This window comes from Gastrolobium bilobum, unplaced genomic scaffold (genome assembly GCF_033153095.1).
Source record: "Gastrolobium bilobum isolate Gb01-03AN ecotype WA unplaced genomic scaffold, APGP_CSIRO_Gbil_v1 utg30702, whole genome shotgun sequence".
NCBI classification, from domain to species: Eukaryota; Viridiplantae; Streptophyta; class Magnoliopsida; order Fabales; family Fabaceae; genus Gastrolobium; species Gastrolobium bilobum.
In genome coordinates, this window is record NW_026895373.1 from 110,876 (window position 1) to 122,822 (window position 11,947).

Below are 11,947 nucleotides of genomic sequence, written 5' to 3' on the forward strand. Positions count from 1 at the left end.
GGAGACTTTTAGTTCAATGTCTGGCCTAAAGGTTAGTATTCCGAAATCTAGTATTTTTTTCTCGAAAAATACAGATGCTCACATTGCAGATGATATCACAAATGTGTGTGGCTTCAAGCAAACTCACAATATAGGAAGATATCTTGGGTCCATGATGAAACATGGTCGAGTAACCAAAGACCATTATGCTGATGTTGTTGCAAGAATTAGGCACAAGTTATCTGGTTGGAGTAACAGGTCTTATCTTTTGCCGGTCGAATTACACTTTCCAACTCCGTTATTTCAGCAACTCCTATATTTCAAATGCAACACAGTCTGCTTCCTGTAGCCATCTGTGATGAAATAGAGAAGTTGCAGTGTGCCTTTATTTGGGGTGATAAAAATGGTCAAAGGAGATCTCATCTGGTTGCATGGGATAATATTTGCAAGCCTAAGAGCATGGGTGGCTTAGGGGTGATTAACCTTCGTGTCCAAAATATGGCTTTCTTTCACAAGCTTGCATGGACGATACTTACGTCGCCCGATTCGTTGTGGGTTCGAGTTGTAACAAGTAAATATAAGAGAGGTTTGGATCTTCGGAGGGAAGTAAATCATAAAGCATATGACTCATACTTCTGGAAAAATCTGTGTAGTGTTTGGCCATCTTTTCTTCAAGCAATGCAATGGGAGATTGGAGACGGTAATGATGCATTATTTTGGACAGACAATTGGTTGGGTTTAACTGAGTGTCTTGCCTCTCTGGCTACTCGTACTCCAACTGGTTTGGAGTTGAATCTCCCTGTTAGTGCCTTCGTGAACAGCAATACTGGTCAATGGAACTTTCCCTATATTCGTCAATATCTCAATGATCAAGCTGTTGCAAGGATCCAAGCTGCTCTCATTCCTAGCGCATCGGATGGAAATGACCGCATTATTTGGAGAAATCAAAAGGTTGGCTGCTCTTTAGTTAAAACCGCGTATTACAACATGCTTGGTTTCCCTCTCATGCCGTTGAAAAATTCTTGGACTACCATATGGAAATGGCATGGGCCTCAACGTGTTAAATCTTGTATGTGGATCATAATGCATGGCCGCCTTCTTACTAAAGACCGCACATCTAGATGGAGTGGGGAATCTGGTCATTGTAAAATATGTCCTGGTGAGTTGGAAACAAACCTCCATGTTCTAAGAGATTGTAAGCATGCTAGAAGTGTTTGGAATTCTCTGGTTTCAGCTAATCGGCAAAGCTTATTCTACAGCTTAGATCTTAGAGATTGGGTTGAAAATAATATATCAAAAGCTTGGAATCAAAGTAATTCAGATGATTGGCGTGATGTCTTTTTTATCTCTTGTTGGTTCATTTGGGGATGGAGGAACAAAAGTGTCCATGATACTAACTTCAAGCATCCAACCCATGGAACGCACATAATTGCTATGTATATAGAGGAAGTTCGTAACTGCATGGGCAGGAAGGCTATGGCTACTACTAGCATTCATCCAACTCGTATGAGTTTATGGAAACCTCCAAGGTTAAATTGGGTGAAGATTAATATTGATGGGGCAGTTGAAAGGAATACTGAGGTGGCTGCTTGTGGTGGGATTATCAGATCTGATGATGGCTCTTGGTTGGGAGGCTTTGAGTATCATATTAGTGCTTGCACTCCTTTAATGGCGGAGCTTTGGGGAACTCTAAAAGGTCTGGAATTGGTTTGGCAACTGGGATTTAAGAAGGTGGAACTAGAAGGAGATGCTTCTGAAGTATTCTCTTTGCTTGCTGATTGCAATGCAGCTTGTCAGCCTCGTATAGTGGCTAAGATACAAGCACTCATCGGTCAGGATTGAGAGGTAACGCTTTCTCATATTCCAAGAGAAGCTAATTCCTGTGCTGATTGGTTAGCCAAGTCTGCTCTTCACAAAGATACTGGATTCTGGAGTCATAGAGTTATGTCGTTTCACCTTGCTCAGTTATTTGATCACGATCTTCAGGGAATCTCCTCTTGTAGGGATATAGACCCTGGATAGTTATTTTTTGTTTCTGGTTGTTTGTTTGTTTTTGTTTGGGGCTTCGGCCCTAAATGTTATCAAAAAAAAAATGACAAAATTGAATCCTCCTAATTACATATTAGAAGTTACAAAAGTTACACACTATCTCTTTCGGAGTATGGATATCCACAAATAATATTATTTATAACAAATTTCATATTTTAAAATGACAATGAGTTGAATGCATAATTAACAAAATTATAATCAGATCTATGAAAATTGTTTAGCAAAATAGGCAATAGCCCTTTTCGACTAGCAAGTGATAATATATTTCAACAAAAGAATTTCATTGACAAATTAGTACAAATGAAATTTTTGATGTTGTAGTGGAGAATTTAATAATCATGCTAAATAAAGATTTATTAGATGATAGGTATAATTTTGAGAAATAAAGTCACTTTACGGCAAAAGTGTAAATATTGAAAGTTTTGAAATAAAAACGTAATTAGAAAAAAGTTACCCGGAACTGATAAATAATGTAGTGAGACATTATTAAATGACTTTGGTGATGTCAAAAATATGGAGAATAGTTTAAGTCTTAAGTTTCAAAGGAATAAGTGAAGAAGGACTAAGTTACAATTTATTAAACTTTGAAGATATTTGTGACTTAAAAGTCAAAGTTGATTAAAAAAACAAAACATGATTTATTTCTCCTAAGTGTTTCATCCATCGACTTCTTCTCTTCTTAACCGAGCCACCATAGCCATTGAAGCTCGAATACTTATTTGAGATCAAGCCACCAAATCAAGAAAGTTTGGTCATGAAAAATGTCAAGAACCACACAGTGAACATATCGCACCAAACAAATCCCTTAGAAAATCTTTGAGAGAAGAGAAATCCCTCTTTGTGAGAGGCGCCATTTTTGGTGTCTTGTGTTGGGTACACACCTTGTCTAGTCTTGATGATAACAAATAAGTGAAGCCAAAGTATTTAACAGTTTGTTTAGTTATTGAAAGTTTATTGCAGGACTTAATTTGTGATAATTTGTGATGAAGAGAATACAACACAATTGTCATGAAATCATGAGGATCAAAGTTGCAAGATAAAATCTTAGATTTCATATAATGGTTAGATGAGGTGAATCATGATCGTGCCTTGGGTTAGAATCTTTAAAGTTTTGGAAATTAAGGAAAGAAGATTTAAAAGTTTCATTTTTAATCCAAATAGATTTTTAAGATTTGGTTTTTAATTTGAAAAAGTAAAAGTAAATTTGATATTAATTTTCTTTTTAAAAGATTTGATTTTATTTATTTTTGGAAAGTTAATATGAAGATTTTGACTTTATTTTCAAAAATATATTTTGGAAATTTTTCTTAAAAATTATAATAAACTTTAGATATTTTGATTTTGAGAAAAAATCTATAAATACCATACTTGGAGCTTTTCTCCATAGTGGTAGTGAGCTTTCAAAAGAAAAAGGTTTTTGAGAGCGTTCAAGAGAAAAAGGTTTTTGTGAGCTTTCAAGAGAAAAAGGTTTTTGAGCATTCAAGAGAAAAAAGAATTTTTACCATTCAAAAGAAAAAATGCATTGAGCATATTATGAGTATTTTTTCTTAAGGTGCATTCAAACTAATTTGGGAATCAAGGCATAAGTAAATTCATTGAGTTCACCACTTAGGTTTTATTTGTACCTATTTGCTTATTATTTAGAAGCGTGTAAGGTAACCAATATTAATTGGATTTTCTTCTTGACCTTGGAAAAGGTCGTATTAGAAATAAATCAGTCTTTATTCATTCGAATATAGACGAGAGCCGTTTGGCTTCAGAGTGGCTTTGATTAGACTCCGTGAGAATCCTAGGGGTAGGGTTCTGAAAACCTTAGGATTCAGGTTCATTCTTGTATAAGGGTAGAATAAGGTATATTCTTATACTTTGAATTGATCAATAGTGGATTTGTCTCTCAATTGAATAAAGGTATCCAGATTGGGGTCGTGGGATTTTTCCTCCAATTGAAGTTTTTTCCACGTTAAAATAATTGTGTTGCTTCTTCCTTTTACTCTTTATTTTATCGCAGTTGTGTGTTTTTAAATTGCAAAATTTTCAATAAACGAAGTCTCCCCTTTTTAAGTTCATCCGGGACCAACATTTTGAAGCTAAGATAAGTGTTTTGGTTCTTTAGAAGGTGGGAAAGTTCAAGTGCAAGGTAAACCTTCGGACCTTGGGGTTGATCCCTATGAGTGATCCACCATACTCCATTCGGGAGGAATGGTTTATAGGTGTGATATGTAATGATAATAGTAAATATATGCTCATGCATTGACTCATGCATTGATAAATGTTATGATTTCTTAATGATCGTTGATTGATTATCAATTGTATAGTGATATTTGACTGTAAAGATTTATTGAAGTTATAATTGATAGTATTATGATGAGGATGATTGATAGGAACTTCCCTTGGAAACAGCCCTATATATGTGAACCTCCATGTGGTCAGAGCTCAAGAGAAACAACCCTATGTGGATCTCTCTTGGAGGTTCCTAGATTGAGGTTAGGGACTTCCCTTGGAAACATCCCTATATGGATCTCCATGTGGTAAGAGCCTAATAAGAGAAAAAGAAACCCTTGAGGATCTCTCTTGGAAGCACCGTGTGAGATTGTGGACTTCCCTTGGAAATAACCCTATGCGGATCTCCTTATGTTGAGCACCTAAGAGAAACAACCCTTTGAGGATCTCTCATATGATGTTTATGGATAAGGTTATGTTAAGTTGTTGTTATTATATAGGGCTATAACCGTGTAAAATCTTAGAACCATTGGTTAATTATATCAATACTAGTTTAGGATTGAAGTTGATGTTGCAAATCTAAAAGTTCATTTTTGAAAGTTATTTTGCGAGTTTAATAACTCCGACTTACTTAACCAAATGACTAATGTTATACCCTTCTAGAAAGCCCTAGAGGTCCATTTTCATATATTAAAATATTACAGTTAATAGTTATGTTGATGTTGACGTATGGAAACCTCATAAACATGTCTGTTAAAGAACATTATAATATCAAGTAAGAATTTAATTATTCCGCAATGTCACACAGTTATACTTATCTCATTTGTTATTTTAAATATGGTATTGCTTAAAAAGGAAAAAGGAATAAGGTTTTAAAAAGAAAAAAGTTTTATCTGTATATTTAAATTCAATCAATGTGAGTGTAACTGCATTTAATATCATAAAGCAATGATAACAAACCGATTCTAGAACGAGGTGTTTCAAAATGATTATTGCCTGTAGTTTGATTCAATGACCGAATTTGTGTCCCGTCATATGAAAGTTCTACCTGAGGTAACATCAAGTCTCATTTCCTTTACGATCTCCAATTAAACTTCTACCAAAACGAAAACTAAAACTGAATAACAAGGTCTCCTAATCATGCCTTTGTATAACTCTACATTACTGACTTAATATAAAAGCTAAATAATTGATTTGGTCCTCATAAACATCGGGTTCCCAATTACAAATTTAAATCCAATTAATTAATTAAAAATGCAGCAACTCGTGACGAACTTGGGCTCAACTTTCAATCATGATACTTTTCGAACTGGCTTTCATGTCTTCATAACATTTATAGCCCTTTGAGTTAGCTGTAAAGCGCAACAAGAACGGGGTCAATCCGACACCTGTGGAATGATTTATGGTTAAAATGCTACAGTAACGTAAATCTGGATTTTTATTACAAATTTCAAAATAAACCCAATTAAAAACCCAACATCTAATTTAACTCAAAGACCATTATTTACACACTAAACCATCCAAAAATAACTAATCAAAAGTAACAAATAACTGTAATAAATTTTAATTAACAAGAAACCAATTGTTACTGAAATTTTAAGTGACTAGATTGCACAATCCATTCCATTGTTAGATGAACCAATCATTTTTTTTGGTATACATTTGTTTAATATGACAGATAGAACCATGAAAGATTTGATAACAACTCAATAAGTGATCAACTTAGACATGGAAATCAAATTAATGGTAAATTGAGGAATATATAAAACATCGAAAAAGGACAAAGATGATAAGAACTTGACAGTCCCATAATAATGTATAGGCACTCGGTTCCTAGAGTGTGCATGGGTCGATTTACACTAAATTTTTTAAAAAACCGAACTAAATTGGCTTAAACTGTACGGTTCGAATATGGTTTGGTTCAATTCAAAACTGATTTGGTTCAGTTCGGTTCAAAACTAATTTGGTTCGGTTCGAAAATGGTTCGATTCGGTTGGAAACGGTTCTGAAAAGAAAAAAATTAAAAAATTAAAGAAATAAAGTAATAAAAATCAATTCGGTTCGGTTCGAAAATGGTTTTGTTCTTGAACTGGTTTTAAAATCAGTTTGGTTCATGAATTCGTTCTTTAAAAACCGAATTAGTTCATTAAAGAAATGAAGTGCAGTTTGATTCGGTTCAGTTTTTTTGGTTATTTTGCATATCGGTATCGATTCCTACTAGGAGGTAAGATAAAAATTGGCTTAATTTTATGAAACGTGGTTTGGTAGTGCTATCAATATTGATTTTCCATCAATTACGCCAAAAATCTCTTCGCATATGAATTCTATATAGTCTGAACCCTATCAGAACTGCAGAATAAAATAAAAATATAGCATAGTAGAGTAAAAGTCATGTAGAAATTAATATTTAGGGTTTAGAATAAAATATAATAATATTGCGTATGAATGTTTAGTCTAACAATAATCGCATAGTGAAGATTAAGTTCCATTTTTAGAAATTAATGTTTAAACGAAATAAATATTTGCAAGAAATATATTTTCTTTTGAGAAATTAAATTGAAATTAGTAAAATTGATTAAAATACTTACAATATCAAAAATCATAACAAGACTAAATTTCAAAATAGTTTCAAGAAAAGAAGAAGATGAACTAAGACATTTACAAAAAAAAAAAAGGACAAACAAAAGAATAAAGACTGAGGTTAAATTTGTAAAAATTTACGTTTGGTTTAAATGTTGGTTTTACATGTGACTCATTGGCCATTGCAATGAAAATCAACGTCATATAACTTTTAAAGAAATATATAATTTGTTGGAGGTTATGAGTTTGAGAGAGAAGGGTTTAGAAGTACTTGAAGTATTACACCAAGAGACATCAAGTTTGGAATGCTCAACAGTGTTACCTCCAACTTAGGAAACCCTAGATATAATGCAAGCTATTGGGCTCCAGCCCATATGGACCCGAATAACCATGCTTTCACCTATTGGGCTTATATGTGAACATATTATTGGATTATATTATTAATATACCCAACAATCTCATTCTATGTTCACCATATAACACAATCCAATAGAGTGATCAATGTAATGTCCAAACAAATATGAATCATTCATATCCAGTCCAAGACAACTAACTCGGATCAATCAAAGAGTTTTAACTGTAAAACATTAAACTCAATAGTCATTTTCAATCTAAATAAATAAATCATCATTATTATGAATCTGTTCCTAGACCAACATACCAAAGTAAATATTTAGAGTTTTAGATTCAATCTAAACTCATCTAAATCACAACATCCAAAATAAGTCTCAAAATCAGTTCACAATCAACAATGTTCATAAATTATAGATAGCAAAATGTAAGTCTCAAATAAATGGACTACATCAAAATGGGCAATAGCCGGGAACTGTCAAGTCCCCACATACTCTAAATGATATACTCATTCATCAAGGAGGTGATCTTAGTCAAGATCCCTCTCATTAAGCTCTCCTCCATCTCTGCCATCTTCTGTAGAATATCAAGTATGAATTTCATATTATTATGAATTCAATCAGTTGAATAATCTACCAAAGATGTCTAGTTCTACTAAAAGGACTTAGCGTCATATCATCAGGAAAAGAAGAACATATATTAATGTCATAAGGTATCGCAATATTATGTTCATAAGCATCAAACCAGTTTCATAAATTATGAATAAGGCCTAAGCAATTTGTTTTGTTAAGAGCCATCAACTTAAGTTTATTTGTAAGAGAATAACTATTGTCTAGTTTCAATGAACAGAACCAATAGTCAAGTTACTTACATTAACCTAGTCATGTGATGTCAAGTTTCAATTAAGAACATGACCAATAGGCTTCTTATGCAAACAACTATTTCAATGTTTCAATTTGGAATGTCACAGTTACTGATTCCTCAAAGTCAAGTAATCTAGCATCAAGTTTGGAATAAGATCATTTAACCAAAAGGATGATCCAACCAGGTTTGATTGTATCATCAAGTTTGGAATGACACAAGTTTCCCAAGTAGAACCTTTGAATCAGGTTCAAGTTATCTTCATCAAGTTTGGAATGAGACAACTTACCCTTTTCAAATTAATCAGCAACTATGAACATCGATGAAACATATAAACATTGCTTATCATTTTGGCCAACAAAAGAAAGATTCGATAATTCAAAACACACAATTAAAAGGTAAGTAAATGGTAATTAAGACCTGTCTATATAGTCTTTAACCTCATTTCCCCCACTGTTTTGAATAATCGATCTTTAGGCATATCTTTTGTGAGAGCATTAGCCAAGTTATCCTTCGATCTCACATCGATCAAGGTGATAACTCCTTGTTTTCTCAGATAATTCAACAATGCATGTCTCAATCTTATGTGTCTTCTCTTTGAATTAAAGAGAGCATTTTAACAACTTGGACAACTGCTTGATTATCACAAAATAGGCTTAAAGAATTAATCTTTAGCCGAGTCAAAGGAATATCCATAATCAGATTCTTTATCCACTTTGCCTCTTCGCTGGCTAAGGCTAAAGCAAAAAGTTCTGATTCTATGGAAACAATGCAATACAAGTCTATCTTTTGGATTTCCAAGCAATAGTAGCTCCACCCAAAGTGAATACATATCCACTGGTGAACTTACTATTTCTGATTTCTGAACACCATGACGTATCAGAATATTAATCCATAATTGAAGGATAACCAGAGTAGTGTAGAGCATAATCATTAGTATCTTTAGGATATCACATTAGCCTATCGAGGGCATCCCAATGCTCTTTACTAGGATTACTAGTGAAATGACTCTGCATGCCAACTGTAAAGGCTATGTCAGGTCTAGTGCAACTTGCAGTATATATGAGACTACCAATCAGTTTTGAATACTTTAACTGATCCACACTGGTCTCTTCATGAGGACTCAGTCTATTATTATAATCACATGGTGTCTCACTCAGTTTTGCACTCACTGTATCCCCAGGTAGAAAGTAGCTGCTCAATATAATGAGTCTGGCTAAGGGAGATAACTTGCCTATCAAAGCTTACTTTCATACCAAGAATGGTATTTGCAATACTAAGATCTTTCATGTCAAATTCTTTAGCTAAATTAGCTTTCATGTCACTCATTACAGAATGATCAAAACCAAAAATTAACATGTCATCCACTAGTTGTCTTTACATCCATTTCATGCACTACATAGTGTTCAATAGATGTCAAAGCAAGAAGAATTCTTATAGTTGATAGATAACACCCAGGTGAGTCGACACCAAAATAGTCTACTTCACTTTGTTGTCTATAGCCTTTAGCTACAAAATGTGCTTTGTATCTGGCTATCGATCCATCACTATTCAGTTTCTTCTTCACTACCAACTTACAACCTATAGCCTTAGCCCCTTTTGGCAAATTGACTAGCTGTCAAGTATGATTATGCAGCAGAGAGCTCATTTCATCATCTATGGCTTCTATCCACAGTAGAGATTCTCTAGATCTCATTGCTTCCTGATAGGAGAATGGATCATCCTCTAGATGGTAAGTGACAAAGTCCTCGCCAAATTCTTTGGGATCTCTCTCTCTCTCGTAGATACTATAACTGGAACTGATTCAATAGCCAGTTGTGTGGAGTAAGTGTCAGAAGGGCTTGCTTTAGATTCTATAGGAGATTCTAAAATCATATCTATAGATCTAGAAATACTCAAGCCATGATCTTTGATAAACTTATTCTCAAAGAATTATGCATCTCTAGATTCTATCACCACAGTTATAGATAGATCCAAAAATCTATTTGCAGCCCTGTCTTCTGCACTTTCTAGATATATGCAAGTAATGGTTCTAGGTCCCACCTTAGGTCTCTTAGGATCTTGTATTCTTATATAACAAATACATCTCCAAGTCTTAAGAGTATCATATCTAAGATAGTGCTTATGTCATATCTCATAAGGAGTCATAGACAACTTAGAGTGCGGCAACTTGTTCAAGATGTGATTGGCAGTTAGAACCGCTTCACCCCAATAGGAGGAAGGCATGCCAGCTGTAAGTAACATAGAGTTTAACATTTCAGTTAATGTCCTATTCTTGCGCTCAACAACACCATTTGATTGGGGTGAATAAGGAGCAGTGGTTTCAAGTATTATGCCCTCCGAAGTGCAAAATTCCTAGAATCCTGTCATTGTGTACTCTCCTCCTCTATCACTCCTAAACCTCTTAATTTTCAAGTTGAGTTGATTTTCTGCTCTTGAATTAAAAATCTAGAACCTTTCAAAAACTTCATCTTTCGATTTCAACAAATAAACATGACAATATCTAGAAAAAATCGTCTATGAATGTTATAAAGTACTTCTGACCACCTCTAGTAATATAATTTCTAAAGTGACAAAGGTCAGAATGTATCAGATCAAGAAGTTGTGTACTTTTAGAAACTGACTTAACAGGTTTTCTAGTGATCTTAGTTTGTGCACATACTTTACATTTGTCAAATCGAATAGAAGCATTTAATCGAGTATCAAGAGTTTTAGCTAGATGTTGCATTTTCCTGTAGTTCACATGTCCAAGTCTATTATGTAACAACTTTGGATCAATCAAAGTTGAACTCACATGGTTTATGCTCACAGTATCTAAACTCAATCTATACATACCATTAATCATGAATGCACAACCAAAATAACAAGAGTTAACAAATAAAGTTACTCTATCATTCATTGTTGAGAAAGGCATACAAGATTTATCAAGCAAAGATATCAATTTTCTTTTAAGTAAAAGTACTACTTTAACTTGTTTGAGAGTTAGTAGTTTACTAGAAGAAAACACCAAATTTGCAGTTCTAACATGAGTCACATCTGTCTCATTACCACTGCAATTTTCCATTGTGTCTTTCAAATCTATGACCTTAGTGAGTAAAATTCCTATCATTTGTAGTATGACAGGTAGCACCGCTCTCCAACCACCACTCAGAAGAGACACTGGCCTTTCCATTCTTCATCATTCCTGTAACATCCCGGGCGCTGACGAGGGCGGGGAGTTATCGCCGGTGCGCAAGGGCACAGACAAGGAGCGGCTCCTAGCAGGCTTCTAGGGACGGGGGTACATGAATGAATCGAATCAACACCCGAAAGAGAGGGATTCCAGAGACTGTGCTGGTATGGGACGGTACAGTTGGGAATGGCTTATAAGAATTAATTGGTACTACCTATACTAACAAGATGCATCTACTTTTCGGTAGCCCGGATCGGAAGAACTCCACAGTTAAGCGTGCTTGACTTGGAGCAATTCAGGGATGGGTGACTTCCTGGGAAGTTTTCCTGAGAAGTGTGCGAGTGAGGACAAAGCACGCTGAAAAGTCTCGTGTTAGTGTGTGGCGACAGTCGTTGATCCTTGCAAGTTGCCAGGCGTTACAAGTGGTATCAGAGTAGGGCCTCTCATCCAGTACGGTGTGGTTCGAGGACGAACCAGGCGGAAGCTGGTGGGCATGTAACATCCCGGGCGCTGACGAGGGCGGGGAGTGATCGCCGGTGCGCAAGGGCACGGACAAGGAGCGGCTCCTGGCAGGCTTCTAGGGACGGGGGTACATGAATGAATCGAATCAACACCCGAAAGAGAGGGATTCCAGAGACTGTGCTGGTATGGGATGGTACAGTTGGGAATGGCTTATAAGAATTAATTGGTACTACCTATACTAACAAGATGCATCTACTTTTCGGTAGCCCAGAT